The sequence below is a fragment of the Leopardus geoffroyi genome, chromosome C3 (assembly GCF_018350155.1).
Source record: "Leopardus geoffroyi isolate Oge1 chromosome C3, O.geoffroyi_Oge1_pat1.0, whole genome shotgun sequence".
Taxonomy (NCBI): domain Eukaryota; kingdom Metazoa; phylum Chordata; class Mammalia; order Carnivora; family Felidae; genus Leopardus; species Leopardus geoffroyi.
This window is the reverse complement of record NC_059338.1, coordinates 69,930,401-69,950,131: the sequence shown is the minus strand read 5'-3', so window position 1 is coordinate 69,950,131 and position 19,731 is coordinate 69,930,401. Positions and strand designations below refer to the sequence as shown.

The following is a 19,731-nucleotide window of genomic DNA, read 5'->3' as shown; positions in this document are numbered from 1 at the left end:
TAAATTGATGGACATTTGGTTTGTTTTCATAATTTGTTTATTGTTCATAATGCTGCCATAAACATTGGGATATATGTGTTCCTTCAAATCAGGACTTTTTTATTCTTTGGATCACTTCTTAGTAGTGCAATTGTCAGTGTTGCAGAGTTCTACTATTTTTAATTTTTTGAGGAACTCCCACCTTGTTTTCCATAAGGGCTACACCGGTTTGCATTCACACAAACAGTGCAAGATAGTTCCCCTTTCTACGTCCTTGCCCACATCTGTTATTGTCTGAATTGTTAATTTTAGCCATTCTGAGAGGTGTGACATGGTATCTCATCATGGTTTTGATTAATATTTTCCTTATGATGAGTGTTGTTGAGCATCTTTTCATGTGTTTGTAAGCCATATGATGTCTTTTTGGAAGTGTATATACATGACTTCTGCCCATTTCTGCACTGGATTATTATTATTATTATTATTATGTGTGTGTGTGTTGAGTTTTGTAGGCTCTTTATGGATGTTGGATACCAACCCTTTATCAGCTATGTCATTTTCAAATATCTTCTCCCATTCTATCAGTTGCATTTTAGTTTTGCTGATTTTCTAAATTTTTTGTGCAGAAGTTTTTAACTTGATGAGGCCCCAATTGTTCACTTTTGCTTTAATTTCTCTGGCCTCTGGAGACATGTCAATTAACAAGTTTCTGTGGGCTAGGTGAAAGACGTTGCTGCCTGTTTTCTCCTATAGGATTTTGAAGGTTTCCTGTCTCACATTTAGGTCTTCATCCATTTTGAAGGTATTTTTGGGTATGGTGTAAGAAGGTAGTCCAGCTTCATTGTACAGCATGTTGCTTTCCAGTTCACCCAGCACCATTTGATAAAGAAAGTATATATATATATATTTTTTCTATTGCATAATCTTTCCTGCTTTGTTGAAGATTCACTGGCTATATATGTGTGTGTCAATTTCTGTGTTCTCTAATCTATTCCATTGATCTATGTGTGTGTTTTTGTGTCAATATCATACCGTCGTTATTATTACAGCTTTGTTATATAGGTTAAAGGTCAGGATTGTGATGCGTCCAGGTTTGGTTTTCTTTTTAAACATTACTTTGCAAATTCAGGGTCTTTTGTGTCTCCACACAAATTTTAGAACTGTTGCTCTAGCTCTGTGAAGAATGTTGGTGTTATTTTGAGAGGAATTTCACTGAATGTGTAGATTGCTTTGGGTAGTATCTACATTTGAACAATATTCCTTGTTCAATCCATAATCATGGAATGTTTTCCCGTTTTTTGTGTGTCTTCTTCAATTTATTTCATAAGCTTTCTATACTGTTTAGCATACAGATCTTTTAACTCTTTGCTAAGGTTTATTCCTGGGTATTTTACGGGTTTTGGTGCCATTGTAAATAGTATTGATTCCTTGATATTTCTTTCTGTTGCTTCACTATTGGTATATAGAAATTCAACTGATTTCTATATATTGATTTTATATCTTGCGACTTTGCTGAATTCATGTATCAGCTCTAGCAGTTTTTTGGTGGAGTCTTTTAACTTTTCTATGTTATCTGCGAGGAATGGAAGTTTGACTCTTTCACTAACATCTTTTGCTGAACTTCCAGATTCCACCCCACTCTGCATTCTGATCTTTCAACCCAGCAGCCACAGTGACACTGTCACAATATCAGGTTGCATATGTCATTCGTTTGATCAAGACCCTCCACTGGCTTCTAATCTCATAGTAAATTTTTCATCCTTTTTTTCCACCTGCAAGTCCCTAAGGGCACTGATCTTTTCTTCAGCTCATGCTTATTTCATGAGCATTCTGTATTACACTACACGTGAGGAGTTAAAATTACTTCTCCATTCCAGGTCCTTTTCCATCTGCCTGCAATGTTTCTTCCAGATTCCCACACACTCATGCCCTTACTTCTTGAGGTTGTTCCCTCCAAAGTCTCCTTCCTATCGAGAACTTCCTTAGTCCTGTCTTCTCAACTGTTTTACCTGCCTTATACTTCATTCTCTCTTTTTTATGTATGTTGCCCTCTTTTAATTAGCTCTCTAAGAATGACATAGGTTTTTACATGTTTACTTAAATTCTTACTTAGTGTTCATATGTTACATTGGTAGCATAAGCATCATTACATTAGTAAATGGTGTCTTTTTTATTCCAAAGTTGCATTATGAGCTTATACAACTGTCCCTTGAGGTCTGGATGAGAGGAAGTTCTTAATTGTCATCTGAAAATAGAGACTAATGGGGAACATGTGTGCAGACCACTAGAAAATACTTGAACCTATGGGGTGCATTAAGGAAATGTGACACACTATTCCATTCATCTGGAGTAAGAGTTATTGTTTAAAATTTTGTTGACAAGAACTGAGACAATATAACCTACCAGGGCAAGGTGACATAGGAAAACAAATTCACCCATGGGAAAGTTTGGAACCCAGATGCTTCTCCTTCTTTGTTATACTCCTAAAATTAAGTTCAGTTTTTCTTTTGGTGGCTCCTATGTCTAACCATCCAAACACCAGGTCTTGTTTAGCTTCTATAGATGACATGATAATTATGGAGATGAGCTACTGAATCCCGCCTTAAAACTATCTTAAATAGGCCTGTGCTTATATACACGAATGCACTGCAATGACAGTCAAGTAAGTATGTATTTCTCAGTTTTATTAAATTGGAATGTTCAAAACTCAAGAGGAGGGTGAGATAAGGAAGGTGTTTTCAATAAGATGTTAAAGGAAACTAATTCACATATTCAAACTCTTAGTAAGTCATAACAAATACAGTAGATGTTTCAGAGAAAAAAGACATTTTTTGTAAATCTTAGGAGACAATAAATTTATAGATTTTTGAAAATACCTTTCAAAATTTGTGGTATTTTATTTGAGTTGGAATTACACTTGTCTTTTTATTATTTTACTTAATTTTCACAATGTCACTACTATATGCTTTTAGTAAAACATCTTTGAACTTAAAAAAATAGTGTTTATTTTTGAGAGAGACAGACAGAGAGTGAGCAAGGGATGGGCAGGGAGAGGAAGAAACAGCATCCAAATCAAGCTCCAGGTTCTGTACGGTCAACACAGAGCCTGACGTGAGGCTCAATCCCATGAATCGTGAGATTATGACTTGAGCCAAAGTCAGACACCCAACCGACAGAGCGACCCAGGCACCCCAGTACTTTTATCTTTAAAAGAGAAGTTGTTTGAAATATGTCTTTCCTCTTTTAAGCTTGTAGTTACTTTGGGGTGTGTGTGTGTGTGTGTGTGTGTGATATATATATATATATATATATATATATATATAATTTTTTTAATGTTTATCCATGGATAGAGAGTGTAAGTGGGGAAGAGGCATAGACAGAGGGGCACACAGAATTGGAAGCAGTCTCCAGGCTCTCAACTGGCAACACAGGGCCTGACCTACGGCTCGAACTCATGTACTGCAAGATCATGACAGAGCTGAAGCCAGATGCTTAACCAACTGAGCCACCCAGATGCCCCAAGAATGGACCACTTTCCTTGGCCACATACACAAATATAAACTCATAAGATATTAAACATCAATAGTTAAAATGGCAGAGTAGTAGGGTCCCTGGACTTGACTTCTCCCTTGTACATAGTACACAGTTACATCAGCTACAATCATTTTAAACATCTAGGAAATCGATCTGAGAATTAAGAAAACATTATACATAATCTGAGGGAGAGAAGTGGCAGGCATTCTGTGTGGAGACATAAATTGAGGGAGAGAAAGCCTCAGTGTCAGAGAGGGGAGAGAACTCTTTGTAGAAAGGAGAAAGACAGAGGGGGAGAGAGAGTACTGCATTGGGTTCACATAAGAAAAGGACTCCTCCCAAATCATTTAACTGGGGAATCAGGAGAAATTTGCTATTGCAAATTTTTGCAAACAGTGGAGCTCCAATTATGAGCTTTTATAAGTGTGTGTCAATTTCCAGAGTGGGATGTGGGATGTGGTGGGATGTGACGCTACTGGGGATGGGGCAGAGGCCCAGAGCAGAAAGCATGGCATGGGGAAATCCTGGTTCATATTGGCTGAGAATATTCCCCTTCCTGGAGTACGTTTGGAAGAGGCTATATAGCTTCTTAAGAACAAAAGACCCTCTGGCAACTTTGAGCAACTGCTCAACAACAAAGACAAGTCCCACACATTGGGTGCATAACCTGGTCACAGATTTCTCTGTGGTTCACCATAAACTACAGGCCCTTGTTCGGGGATGCTATTTTTTTCCAGCACAGAAGGGCACCAGGTGTAGTGCTGACAGGCTCTCCTCCAGAGGAGGGGATTTTGTTCACGGCTTGCTGAGTCCTGTAAGATTTGGAGTTTTTAATACCAGCTATGCACCAGAGATAAAACACAGGAGAGCTGTGATGCTGGGCATGTCAATGTCGAGGCAGAGATGAGTTGAGGGCAGAGATATGATGGAAGCCTGAGGCACAGAAGCGGAAATTGCTTTTCTGTTAGGGCTCCCTGAACAACAGCGGGTGTGAAATATCCCACCTGGGACAGAAGAGCGGGGCGATGCCATCTTCCCTCTTCACCCACTGCCCAGTTGCAAAGTCAGAATTCGGAGAGCAATGCAACACCCCTAGTGGAGGCTGGGGCTGCTTATATCATCCACCCTCTACACACCCACCACCCCCCACGCCCTTCGGGGCCTCTTTACAGGACAGTTCTGCCAGCAGACATTTCCCACAGAGAACCAACACAGCCCTCCCTGCCATGGATATACCAAGTCTACTGATCACAGAGCGCTCCAAATTATCAGCTCTAGTGTGGTGGAAATAGCACCAGCGGTTTTTTGTTTCGTTTTCTTTTCTTTTCTTTTCTTTCTTTTCTTTTTTCTCGTTTCTTTTTTTTTCTTTTTATTTCCCCTTTCTCCTTTTCTTTACTTTCTGTTCCTTTCCTTTCCCTTCCTTTCATTTCCTATCCTTTCCTTTCCATTCCCTTCCCTTGCGTTCCCTTCTGTTCCCTTCCCTTCCCTTCCCTTCCCCTCTTCCCTTCCCTTCCTTTCCTTTCCTTTCCTTTCCATTTGTTTCCTTCCTTTCCTTTCCTTTCCTTTCCTTTCCTTTCCTTTCCTTTCCTTTCCCTTCTTCCCTTCCCTTCCTTTCCCTTCCCTTCCCTTCCCTTCCCTTCCCTTCCTTCCCTTTCCTTTCCATTCCATTCCGTTACTTTCCTTTCCATTCCTTTCGTTTCCTTTTTTCCTTTTCCTTTGAGATGCAGCAAAGTTAGTCCTAAGAAGAAACTACATTGTAATCCACTCCTATCTCAAGGAACAAAAAATCAGTAGAACAGATCAATGAACCGAGGAACTGTTTTTTTTTTTAATGAACAAAATTGATAATGCTATAGCTAGACTTCTCAAAAAGAATAGAGAGTTGTCCCAAATAGACCCACAATCAACACCATAGAAATATAATCAATTACTGTAGAACAGTATGAAAAATGATATGCCAACAATCTGGACAACCTAGAGGAAGTAGACAAATTCCTAGACACCCACACCCTACAACAACTCAAAATGGGAAGGAATAGAAAGTTTGAACAGACCCCATAACTAGCTAAGAAATTGAATCAATTATAAAAAATCTCCCCCAAAAATAAGAGTCCTGGTCCAGTTGGATTCTGAGGGGAAATCTACCAGAAATTTAAAGCAGAGTTAATATTGCTTCTTTGAGAAGGATAGGTTCCAAAAAGTAGAAACAGAAGGAAAGCTTCTGGACTCATTCTATAAATGAATATTACCTTGATTTTTAAACCAGACAGAGACCTCACAAAATAAGAGAATAACAGACCAATATCCATGATGAACATGGATGCTAAAATTCCCAACAAGATAGTATCAAACTGATATCAATAGTACACTAAAAGTATTCATTGTGATCGAGTGGGATTCATTCCTAGGCTGCAGGTCTGGTTCAATATTACAAAATTCATCAACGTGAAACAGCACATTAATAGAAGAAAAGATAAGAACCGTATGACTCTGTCCATAGATGCACAAAAGGCATTTGGCAAAATACAGCATCCTTTTTTTTTAATTTTTAAATTTAAAATTTTATTTTTAATATACTTTATTGTCAAATTGATTTCCTTTCGACACCCAGTGTTCATCCCAACAGGGGCCCTCTTCAATGCCCATCACCCACTTTCCCCTCTCCCCCAGCCCTCATAAACCCTCAGTTTGTTCTCTGTACTTAAGAGTCTCTTAAGGTTTGCCTCCCTCTCTCTCTGTTTATAATTTTCCCCTCCCCCTCCCCCATGGTCTTCTGTTAAGTTTCTCAGGATCCACATAGGAGTGATAACATATGGTATCTGTCTTTTTCTGACTGCTTATTTCACTTAGCATCATTTCTTAACAAAAATCCTCAAGAAATTTGGGATAGTAGGAACATATCTTAACATTACAAAAGCCATATATGAAAAGCCCACAACTAATATGATCTTCAATAGGGGAACAGTGCGAGCTTTCCCCCTGAGATAAGGAACACTACAGGGATGTCCACTCTCACCACTGTTGTTTAACATAGTGTAGGTAGTCCTAGGCTCCCTCAGCAATCAGACAACAAAACGAAATAAAAGACATCCAAATTGGCAAAGAAGAAGTGAAACTTTCATTTTTCTCAGACGACATGATACTCTACATAGAAAACATGAAAGACTCCACCAAAAAGCTTCTAGAACTAATACAAGAATTCAGCCAAGTGGCAGGGTACAAAACCAATGTACAAAAATCGGTTGCATTTCAATACAGCAATAATGAAACAACAGAAAGAGAAATCAAGAAATTGATCCTACTTACAATTGTACCAAGAAACGTAAAGGACCTAAGAATAAATGTAACAAAGATGTAAAGACCTGTGTGGTGAAAACTATAGAAAACTCATGGAGGAAATTGAAGAAGATCCAAAGAAATGGAAAAACATCCCATGCTCATGGATGGAAGAACAAATATTGTTAAAACATCACTACTACTCAAAGCAATCTACAAATTCAATGCAATCCTAATTAAAATTGCACCAGAATTCTTCTCAAAGCTAGAACAACGCTAAGATTTGTATGGCACTACACATGAATCCAAATAGCCAAAGTAACATTGAAAAAGAAAATCAAAGCATGAGACATCACAATTCTGGACTTGAGCTTCTTCTAAAAGGTGTAATCAACAAGACAGTATTGTACTGGCACAGAAACTGACACATGGACCAATTCAATACAATAGATAATCCAGAATTGGACCCACAAGTGTATGGCCAAGTAATCTTTGACAAAGTAGGAAACAGTGTCCAATAGATAAAAGACAGTCTCTTTAGCAAATGGTGCTAGGAGAGTGAGGCAGCAACATGCAGAATGAAACTGGATCACTTTCTTACACCATATACAAAAATAAACTTAAAATGAATGAAAGACCTAAAAGGGAGGCAGGAAACCATCAAAACTGTAGAGGAGAAAACAGGCAACAACCTCTTTGACATCAAAGAAACTTCTTACTTGACATGTCTCTGAAGGCAAGGGAAATAAAAGCAGAAATGAACTATTGGGACCTCATCCAGATAAAAAGCTTCTGCACTGCAAAAGAAACAATCAACAAAACTAAAAGGCAACCGTCGGAATGGGAGAAGATATTTGCAAATGACATATTAGACAATGGATTATATCCAAAATCTATACAGAACTTACCAAACTCAACACCCAAAAACAAATAATCCAGTGAAGAGATGGGCAGAATTCAAGAATAGAAACTTTTCGAAGGAAGACGTCCAGATGGCCTACAGATACATGAAAAGATGCTCAATATCAGTCATCATCAGGGAAATACAAATCAAAACCACACTGAGCTATGATCTCACACCAGCCAGGGTGGCTACAATTAAAATCTCAGGAAACAACAGATGCTGGTGAGGATGTGGAGAAATAAGAACCCTCTCGCACTGTTCGTGGGAATGCAGACTGGTGTAGCTGCTCTGGAAAACAGAGTGGAGTTTCCTCAAAAATTTAAAAATAGAACTACCTATGACCCGGCAATAGCACTACTAGAAATTTATCCAAAGGATACAGGAGTGCTGATTCAAGGGGAACATGTACCCTAATGTTTATAGCAGCACTTTCAACAATAGTCAAATTATGGAAAGAGCCCAAATCCTTACAAACTGATGAATGGATAAAGAAAAGGTGGTTTGTATATACGATAGAATACTTCTTGGCGATGAGAAAGAATGAAATCCTGCCATTTGCAACAATGTGGATGAAATTAGAGGGTATTATGCTAAGTGAAATAAGTCAAGCAGACAAAGACAGATATCATATGTTTTCACTCATATGTGGGATTTGAGAAATGTAACAGAAGACCATGGGACAAGGGAAGGGGAACATATAGTTTCAAACAGAGAGGGAAGCAAACCATAAGATATTCTTAAATATAGAGTAAAAACTGAGGCTTGATGGGGAGGAGAGTCCCCTTGATGGGTACTCTCCTTGGTGGGGAGGAGAGTCAGGGAGAGGGGGAAAATAGGTGATGGGCATTGAGGAGGGCACTTATTGCCATGAGCATTGGGTGTCGTATGTAAACAATGAGTCACAGGAATATATCCCCAAAACTAGGAGCACACAATACATTGTATGTTAGCTAAATTGACAATACATTTTAATAAAAATATAAAAAATAGAATAAAATGAAATTATAAGTCTCCTAAAATAAAGAACAGGAGTATTTTCCTAGACATTGACATTAACAACGTATTAATAAATAACTCTTGGGATGCAATGAAAATAAAAACAAAGATGAACAATTGTGACTGTATCAAAATAAAATTGTGCACAAGTAAAACAACATGCACACGCACACACACACACACACACACACACACACAGAAACCCAGAAATTTAACAAAAGGACCACATCCAAATGGGAGAAGATATTGGCAAAAATTATTTCAAAAACACGGGTTAATAATCAAAATATACAAAGATCTTATACAACTCAACTCTAACACACACACACACACACACGTGCACACACACACACACACACACACAGAGTGATTTAAACAATGGGTAGATGACCTGAATATTTTACAAAGACATCCGCAACCAAAAAATAAAATGAAAAGATTGAAATGAAATGAAATGAAATGAAATGAAATGAAATGAAATGTAAAATTACTCAGCATGAGTGTCCAGAAAATGCAAGTGAAAAGCACAATGAGATACCACCTCAGGCCAGTTTTAATGACTAAATAATTGTAAGAAATAATAAATATTGACAAGGATATGGAAAAAAGTGTATAAATTATCATACACTGTTGGCAGCAATGTAAATTTGTTCCACCACAAAAAAAAAAAAAAAAACAGTATGGAGTTTTCAAAAAAACAAGAGTAGAAATACAAAGTGATCTAGTCATTTTACCATGAGTATTTACACAATAAAATGAAAACCGAATTCTAATATATGTGAATATTTTGTTTATTACAGAATTATTTATAGTAGCCAAGACATGGTAGCAAACCAAGTGCCCATCCAAATATGAATGAATAAAAATGTGGTTAATATGTACAGTGGAATATTAGTCAACTATAAAAAATAATGATACCATGCCATGTGCAAGAACATGAATGGACCTTCGGGGTATCATGTATTGTGAAATACATCAGAGAAAGGCAAATACCATATTCATTATATTAAATTTAACACAAAAAGTACAAACAAAAAACAAACATCAAATAATTAACCAAATAGGGGCACCTGGGTGGCTCAGTCTGAATGTCCAAATGTCTGAATGTCCGACTTAGGCTCAGGTCATGATCTTATTGCTCATGGGTTGGAGCCCTGCATCTGGCTCTGTGCTGACAGCTCAGAGCCTGGAGCCTGCTTCAGATTCTATGTCTCCTCTCTCTGCTCCTCCACTGCTCATGCTCTGTCTCTCTCTTTCAAAAGTAAATAAAAAAAAATAAATCAAATGGACTTATAAATAGAGAGAACAAACTGGTGGCTGTCACATAAGCGGTGATGGTGGGATTGGTGAAAGAGACAAAAGGGATTAAGAGATACAAACTTCAAGTTATACTATAAATGTCACAGGGATTCAAAAAGTACAGCATAGGGAATATAATTAATGATATTGTAACAAAACTGTATGATTAAAGATAGTGACTACATTTACATTAGTGAGAATCAAACATTGAAAATAATTTTTAAATCAATATGTTGTAAACCTGAAACCAATATAGCATTGTATGTAATATAATTCAATAATAATAATAAAATTACCATCTAACAAGCCCTTATAAGTGAGACAGCAGATTTTACATTAGAAACTTTAATGCAAGAGGGGAATGGAATAATAAGTGGAAAATACTAAGAGAAAGAAAACTACCAAACAAGAATATTATTACCAGAATAACTGTCCATCAAAAATAGGACAAAATTGTCCTTTAAACAAGGAGATATCAAAATTGCCCTTGTTAAACAAAATTTGATGCAATGTATCACCACTAGACCTGGTTTAAAGATGGTATAAAAGCAATAGTTTTAATTGAAATAAATAGACAGGAAAAAAAAACAAAAGATCTTATTAACGTAAAAATATCACTGGTTAGAGTAAATATATAGATAAATAGAATATTGGAATAGTTTTATGGTGCTGGGTAAATCAATTATAATACTAGTACACGAGAAAATGAGCAACTGTATTGCGAATAATAATAACTACAAAATCTTTAGTATATACACAACGTAAGAAATAAATTCTGGTATCAGAACTTAAATGAGTGGACTAATAGTAGTGCACAGCATTTTAATGACATTGATGTTATCTTGTTACCTGTTTAAAGAGACATTTATGTCTATAATAGTTTTCTATCATGTTTCAACACAGTAATAGTAGATACACAAAGGTTAAAGAGAAAAGAATCAAATTGTATCACCAAAAGATGATCAAACCACTAAGAAAGACAGGAGGAACATAGTTAGGAACAAGAGAACTACAAAATATAAAGAAAATTGTTAATAAAATGGAAATAATAATTTCTTACATTTGAGTAGTTTCTTTAAATGTAAATGGAGAATTATGCCAATCAATGCAGACATGTGAATTGTTCAATGAAAAAGAAACAAAAGCAAACTAAAAAATATTTTATTTGCAGGAAACATCTTTGATTTATAAACACATAAATCTGAAAGTGAAGGTACAGAAATAGATACTTTATGCAAATGTTGACAACAGGGGTAGTAAAAAAACAGGGGGAGTCAGCTATGTTTAAAATACACATGAAGTCAATAGTTGCCACAAGAGAAAACAAGTTCATTACATAATGACTAAAGGTTTGAATCAATAGCATGATACAACAATTATAAATACATATGTCCCCAACATCTGAATATTTAAAGCCAATATTGATACAGCTTCAGGGAGAAATAGACAGCAACATCATATATAATAGTAGACTTCAAGAACCCACTTGTTATAATTGGTATATCATCCAGAGAGAATATATATAATAATTGTTTTAAAAATCAGACTTGAAAAAGGTATAAACCAAATGTGCAAATCAATCCCATTCAGAACATTCTACCCAACAACAGCAAAATACATCTTCTTATCAAGCACACTTAAATACATCATTGTCTAAATTGGATCACATAATAGGTCACAAAGCAAATATAAAATGATTTAAAGAAATGGGGTTATCCCAAGGATCTTTTCTGAGAAAAACGAAATGAAAAATGATATCAATAACTTAAGGAAAAAAGAAAATTCAAAATTATATGAAAATTAAGCAGCACACTGTCGAACATGAGGTTAAAAGAAAAAAACAAAAGAAAATTTGTCTCCAGACCACGAAAAAAAAAGTTAAAACACAGCATACTGAAGCCTATGAGATTCAACATAAAAAAGTAGTAAAGATGGAAAACACCTACATTAAAAAATCATTTTAATAAACAAGATACCTACATCTCACAACATTTGAAAAAGGGGAAACTGAGCTCTAAGTTGGCAGAAGGAATTCACATGGTGTATATCAGAAATAAATCAAATAGAGAACAACAAATTTAAAAAGTAAAATCAATCCAGTTAAGATATATGTTTTTTTTTTCTTGGAAATATAAGCAGATTCCTTTTTTTTTTTCCTGGACTGGGACAGTGAAAGAAAGGATAAATGGAAGGAGGAAGGGAAGGAAGGAGAGATATAATAAGAGATTATTATAAATGTCATGCCAAAACTTTATACAACTTAGATAAAGAAAATAATTCCTATAAACACAAAATCTACCAATATTGAATTGCAAGGAAGTGGAAAGTTTGAACAACACAATAATAATCATTGAAACAGTACCAGTATCAAATATCTTTCAATAAACCAACCCAGAACTGGATATATTCCAGGATAATTCTATTAAATAATTTTAAAAATACTTAATTGTGGGAGATGCGGGAGAGAAGCATCAAAGGAAAAGACTTCAAAAGGGAAGGGCTGGAGAAGGTGCAGGGCCTCAGAACATGTTTACTTAGCTGAACTTGGCTGTGGCTCCTAAGGAATGCCTAGAGACATTAACATCCTCCAGGGCCAGATCCTCCTTCACACCTGACCCTTCCTAGTGTTATAGAAACCAATTAACTCAAAATTCAACCTTGAAAAGCTAAACCGCTAGACTGATTAACACACTTGCTTAGCTGACTTTATGCACGTGGTCTTTAGCAATTGTCCTCATAAAGAGAAACTCCATTCTGGAGTTGGGGCCTCATTCTGACTCCAGTATGAGGACCTTCACTTAACTGCATTTTGTTTGCAGACTCATCTTTTGCGACTCCAGTGATACTCCCTGCAGCACTTAACATTGACTCTCAAGTCATCCAAAATGATAAAGAGGAAACATTTCTGAGCTCATTTTATGTGGCCTTATTACACGATACCAAAGCAAGAAAATTACACTACAAAATAGGAAAGCTACATGTCAATACCCTGATGAACATAGATGCAGATATTCTTTTTCTTTATGTTTTTTTTCTTAATTTATTTTTGAGAGAGAGAGAACACAACTTGGGAAATGCCATAGAGAAAGAGAGACACAGAATCTGAAGAAGGCTCCAAGCTCTGAGCTGTCAGCACAGAGCCGTATATAGGGCTCAAACCCATGAACCCTGAGATCATGACCTGAGCTGAAGTCAGATGCTTAACCAATTAATCCATCCAGGAGCCCCTAAATGCAGAAATTCTTAACAAAATAGAGGAAAGACAAATCAAACATCACATAAAAATACTCATATGTCATTTTCAGCAGAATATCTTCCTAATACACAACATATATAAATCAGTCACTGTGATAAGCCACATTAGGAAATTATGGAGGGGTGACCTGGATGGCTTGGTTGGTTAAGCCACTGTCTCTGGATACCAGCTTAGGTTATAATCTCCCAGCTTTATGAATTTGAGCCCTGTCACATTCTGTGGTGGCAGTGTGGAACCTGGTTGGGATTGTCTCTCTGTCCTCTCTTTCTGCCCCTCCACCCACTCATTTTGTTGCTATCTCTCAAAATAAATAAATAACCTTAAAAAATATGGATTAAGATTACAGGACTATCTCAATGGATGCAGACAAAACATTTGACAAAATTCAGCACCTTTCATGATAAAAATTCTCAACAAATAATTTAGAGGAGTAAGTTATCACAACACAATACATGCCATGTAACTAAACCTCACATCTTCCTCCTGCTCAATGGTGAAAAACTGAAGTTTTATTTTTCCTGTATAATTTTAATAAGGAAAGAAATTCCCCATTCTCATTCCTCCTATTCAATGTCATATGGTTATTGCTAGTCAAATTAATTGTGTCAAAAAAATAAAAGGCATCCAAGTCTGAAAGGAAATTTTAAAATATTTGTTTGCAGCTGGATTAAACCACAATCAGTATCAATAAACAAACTTAGTAAGTTTTCTGGATTCAAGGCCAATACATTAAAACCTTTATACTACCTATGAAATATCTGAAAAGTAGATCACAAAAACAATCCCATTTTCAACAGCATCAACAAGAGTAAAATAATTGTAAATATGCCTATTCAGGGAGGAAAATAATTGTATGTACCCTGTAAAGTATAAAACATTGCAAAATTTGAAAAAAGACAGAAATAGTTAGAAATATATTCCGGGTTTATAAATTGGATGAATCATTATTGTCAAAATGTCCATACTAACACTGTAAATTACACATTCAGCAGAGACCCTATCAATATCCCAATGACTGTTTTTTACAGACATAAAAAAATACACTTAAAAGTTTTTTGGAACCATAAATTACAATCAAAATGAAAATCAGTCTTGAAAAAAGAGAAACAAATTGGGGGAATAACACTTCCTCTTTTCAATATATATTACAGGCTAAAGTGTAGCACTGGCATATAGACATACACAATAAACCAAAGAGGATTCTGAAATTAATTCACACATATAGAGACAATTCATCTTTGACAGTAGGTTAAAGAGCATATCATGGCCAAGCTAAAGCTCCACAACAAATATATTTTTGGAAATTCAATAATGACATGTAAATGAATTAAATCCCACTATTTCCTTTTAGTATACAGAAATACAACTATATGCTGATTAAGACTTACATGAAACCCCTAAAAATGTAAATCTACTAGAAAAAAGAAACATAAAGGAAAAACTTCTTGATTTTATCCTTGGAAATTATTTCATACATGACACCAAGAGCATGTAAACACAAAATTTCATTTAAGCAAGATACTAAGTTCTAGAAAGCTGCTGTACAACATTCTACTTATATTCAACAATAATACTTGTACACATAAAACTATGTTAAGAGGATCCGTTTAATGTTAACAACTTATTTCAAAATAAACTGAATCTAAAAAAAAGCATAACATAAAAAGTTCAATGCTTTAAGTGTATTTATAGATTCATTTTATTAGATTTATTAATCCATAATTTAAATACAATCACAGATATTAAAAACACAATTCAATGCTTTTGAAATGTGTAGTGACTCATAGAAGCAAGATTATAAACTTAGAATATTTTGACCTACATCACTGGACAAACCTACATTCTTTTTTGAAGGATTATTTTAATGTATAACTTTTGTCAGGGAAATCATACATTATATGGTCTTTTCTATATGGTTTATTTCATTTAATATGATGTACTTTTGAGGTTCATATGTGCCATGTGAGATATTATCTCTTTTCATTGTGGAACACTATTCACTTGTATGGATGCACCACCTTTTTCTTTGGCTTATATATTTTGTTATTAGAGACCAGATCCACAGGGGACAGTGAACTAACAGAAATGAAAAGCTTGCAAGCAGGTGCCATAAGCCACTGGAGGGAGTAGAATAGAGGCTTAAAGAGACCACAGGTAGGGAGACAAGAAATGAGAATGTGGCCATGAAGGTAACTCTTTAGAAAAGCCTGGGTGGATGATTACCCACCAGCAGAGGGAGTCTACAGGTAACATCTTTCCCCTCCCTTTCCTCTGGCTATGTCCAAATGCCCTTTGACTTTCGTGTTCTCTGGGAAGTTGTCTTTGACAGCCAGGTCCATGTGTGTTCTGAGAGTACCCTGGGTTCTCTTCTGCCAGAACACTTATTCCACAGCACAGCAACTGCCTGTTAGCTATCTGTTTCTTCCACTGTTCTGTCAGGAGCTCCTAAAAGACAGACTATTTTCTCTGTATTGTCCATAACAAAGACAGGTCCTGACACACAACTGGCTCCTTCTCTGTTTGGCAAACACTCATCAAACACTTGCTATCTGCTACCACTGTATTAACAATATAGATACTTTAGGAGCAGGAAGGACACATTTGGTCTCTGCCTTCATGGAGCCTGTTTAACTGGTAAGTGCTACAAAGACACCAGGGACATGTCTACAGTGGAAGTGATACATGAGTTGGGGAGGTGCTTGGAAGCCCAAAGGGAAAAAAGTCTCATTGGCCAGAAGAGGAGGGATTGGGTCTGGAGCAGAGAGTGGAACACAGAGAGCCAAGGAGACCACCTTTTGACCTTATCTCAGAACAACACATAGCCATTAAAGGTTTTTAAGCATTAGGGTCCTGGTGGTAGCTTTGGCCATGACTTTACAGGGCCAATCTTTCATCAAACACTCATGAGTGAGAGCCACCTCACCTCAAAGCTAGATTCAACTCTAAATCCCTCCAACCCCTTTTCTTTAGGGCTTAGCACACCCAAAATGTACCCCATCTTCCTCCCAGACAGAACAGATCCCTCTGTGCTTTAAATCAGTTATCTCAAACTTTATGAATGTACACTCCACCAGAAAATGCTTTTTGCCCATGCAGCCTGAACCACACATTCATTTTTAAACTGTATTCATGCTCAAATATGTTTTTATACACAGCATAAAACCCACATGACCAGGTTTTAGGATGTGGGAAAGGTGGATGCAGTTAGAAGTGACTCTTTGTACACAGGAATGGCTCTTCTTCCGTGAGACTATCTCCCATTTGTGGGACAGACAATGGATTCACTAAAGAGATAACCTGCCCCTGTGCCACTTACTAAATTTCACCTTATGCTCATAAAATAACTCCTATAAAAATCACAAAAGCAGCTCCAATTACAGAGATAGTACACAAAACATCAAGGTACTGGCATAAAAATAAACACGTGGATCATTGGAACAGAATGGAGAGAACAGAAATGATCCCATAGAGTTCATGAATTTACAACAAAGAAGCCAAGGACACACAATGGTGAAAGGACAGTCTCTTCAATTAATGGTGCTGGGAGAATAGAAAGCCACATGCAGAAACATGAACTTAGACCCCTATCTTCAACCACAACCAAAAGTCTCTTCAAAATATGTTAAAGAGTGAAACATAAGACCAGAAACCATAAAACTGCTAGAAGAGAATGTAAGTGGTAAGCACCATGTCATCAGTCTTTGTGATGAATTTTTTGGAGGGATTTCACACCACAAGTAAATAAAGGTAAAAATAAACAAGTGGGACTACATCAGATTAAAGAGTTCTGCACATCGAAAGAAACCATCAATAAAAATGAAAAGGCAACCTAACGAATTTGTAAAATACTGTCAAATTGTAATCTGAATAAGGGTATAATATCTAAAATATAAAAATAAAATAATTTCTACAACTCAATAGCCAAACAACCATTCATCCAATGAAAACATGGAAAGTGCTGACCAGTAGGAAAATCATAATCAAAATCACTAAGCGCTATCACTTCACACCTATCCCAATGGCTTTCACTAAGAAGACAAGAGCTAACAAGTGTTGGCATACTGTGGAGAATAGGGAATCCTGTGCACAGTTGGTGGGAATGTAACTGGGTACAGTCCCTCTGGATAACAGCATGGAGTTTCCTCAAAAATTAAAACTGAAACTACCATATATTCCAGAAATTCGCTTCTGGGTATTAATCTGAAGGAAACAAAAAACACTAATCCTAAAATATATACCCACACCCACAATCACTGCGGTATTATTTACAATAGCCAACATCTGGAAACAGCCTATATGACCATAGATGGATGTATGGGTACAGGAAATATCACACACACACACACACACACACACACACACACACACACACACAGTGGAGTACTATTTAGCCATAAAAATAATTAAATCTGACCATTTGTGTCAACATGGATTGACCTTGAGTGCATTGTGCTAACTGAAATAAGTCAGAAACAAATACACATGATCATTTATATGTGGAATTAAAAAAAAAAACAATAAAACTCCTAGATACAAAGAAGAGATTGGTAGTTCCTGATGTGGGGTCAGAAGGTGGGTAAAATGGGTGAAAGTGGGCCAAAAGTATAAACTTCCAGTTACATGACACACAAATTCTGGGCATATAACTAATGTGCAGCATGGTGACCATAGCTAATGATCTTGTCTATTTGAGAGATATTAAGAGAGTTGATTTTCACTAGAAGAAAAAATGTAAATATGCATGGCGATGAATATTAAGTACATGTTCTGTTGATATTTTCACACTATATACAAATATCAAATCATTATGTTGTGTGCCTAATACTGTTATATACCAATTATATCTCAAAAACAAACAAACAAAACTACTATGTAATGTGTAAGAAGATACATTGTGAGAACATGACTATTTAGTGACATTAAAGGTAATAATAATGGTGATCCTGACTGGGCACATTCTAAGGATAGACACTGTGCACAGGGTTTCATATGCATGATCTCATTAAACCACACACAACCCTAACAAGATATGCACATGATGTCATTTTATAGAGAATGAAACTCAGGCTTACTGAAATTAAGAAATTTTCCTAAGACAGCAAATGGTAGGGCAAAGATTCAATCCCAGGTATTTCAAGTAAAACTAATTAGTTTAGAGCACAAGTTATGGGCATTCCCTAAAAAGGAATATACCTGAAGAAGGTAACTGCAAACTCAGCTGGCAGGATCCATGCAGGGAGGTAGGAGGGAGGGATTCAAGTGGTAGAACCAAAGTAGCTATGCCAGCATCCCGGCTGTGGGGAGAGTCCTGAGCCTGTGACCGTGGGAACCCTGGGGTGGAGGGTCTCCTGCTTCAACCTCTGTCCTCACTCCCAAGGATCATTGCCCACCTGAGACCCCCAGGTTGGGGGAATTCTGATTGGCTGGTCCTCTATGACATCATATGTGCCCTGGACATCCGCCTGGGATGCTGCCATGATGGTATTTGTGGTGCAATCCTCCTTTATTCTAATGAGTGTCCATGAGCACACACTAGCACACAAACTGGCACACACTAGTATAAACATTGGTGTAATTTACTACTCATTATACACACTAGATCACATTAGCATGTCTAGCACACTCTACTACTCACTAGCACACAAAAGCACACAAGCTAGTACTCATATTAGGACAAATACAAGTACACACCTAGTACATGCACTAGTACACAATAGTATACAACTGGTGTATGTCAGTACACATAGTAGTATGTTCAGTAAATACTACTACACATTAATACACAGTAGCACACATGTTATACTCAACCTAGCACGAATGCTAGCACACAGACTTGCAATCATATTACACATTAGCACATATGCTAGTACTAGTGCACACTAGTGAACACACTGGCATCGACTAGAATACACACTAGTACATACTAGCATACATTAGCACATCTCATACACGCTAACACACACTAGTACACATACTAGTTCCCATATATTAGTTCACACGAGTACACCTATGAGCACACACTATCATATGCAAGTACACATGCTAGTATACACCTGAGCACACACAAGCAGTAGTTGTACACTCACTGTCACACCTAGGATGCATACTATCACACACACTAGCAGGCACAAGTACACATGCTAGTATACACAGGTTTCCATGCTAGCACTGGCTGTAGGCTCACTGGCACACCCAGGACACATTAGCACACAAAACAGCAGACTTAAGTACACATGCTAGCATATACACTAATGTGCACTAACACTACATCATTACACACACTAAAACGCAGAACACATCAGGTGGGAAGTCCCACACAAAACTTGTGACACGTGTGTCTAAATGCCCAATTTACTTCTCTCAGTACTGAAAATATGCACTGCAAGGGGCGCCTTGGTTGCTCAGTCAGTTAAGCGTCTAGCATTTTCTTTTGGCTCGGGTTATGATCTCACATTTCCTGTGTTTGAGCCCCATATCGGGATCTGCT

General features: G+C 36.7%; 2 long non-coding RNA genes across 2 annotated transcripts in view; one reads left to right on the top strand and one right to left on the bottom strand.

Annotated features, from left to right (window-relative positions):
- Positions 1-5,882, top strand: part of LOC123585341 — a 23,853-nt gene extending 17,971 nt beyond the window's left edge. Inside the window, exon 3 of the long non-coding RNA XR_006706102.1 lies at positions 5,409-5,882. This is a non-coding gene — a long non-coding RNA (uncharacterized LOC123585341). The remainder of the gene's footprint in view (positions 1-5,408) is intronic.
- On the bottom strand, positions 4,175-19,731 carry LOC123585343. Its single transcript, XR_006706104.1, has 2 exons — positions 18,438-19,731; positions 4,175-4,446 (listed from the first exon to the last, which is right to left on the bottom strand). It is a non-coding gene; the product is annotated as an uncharacterized LOC123585343 (long non-coding RNA).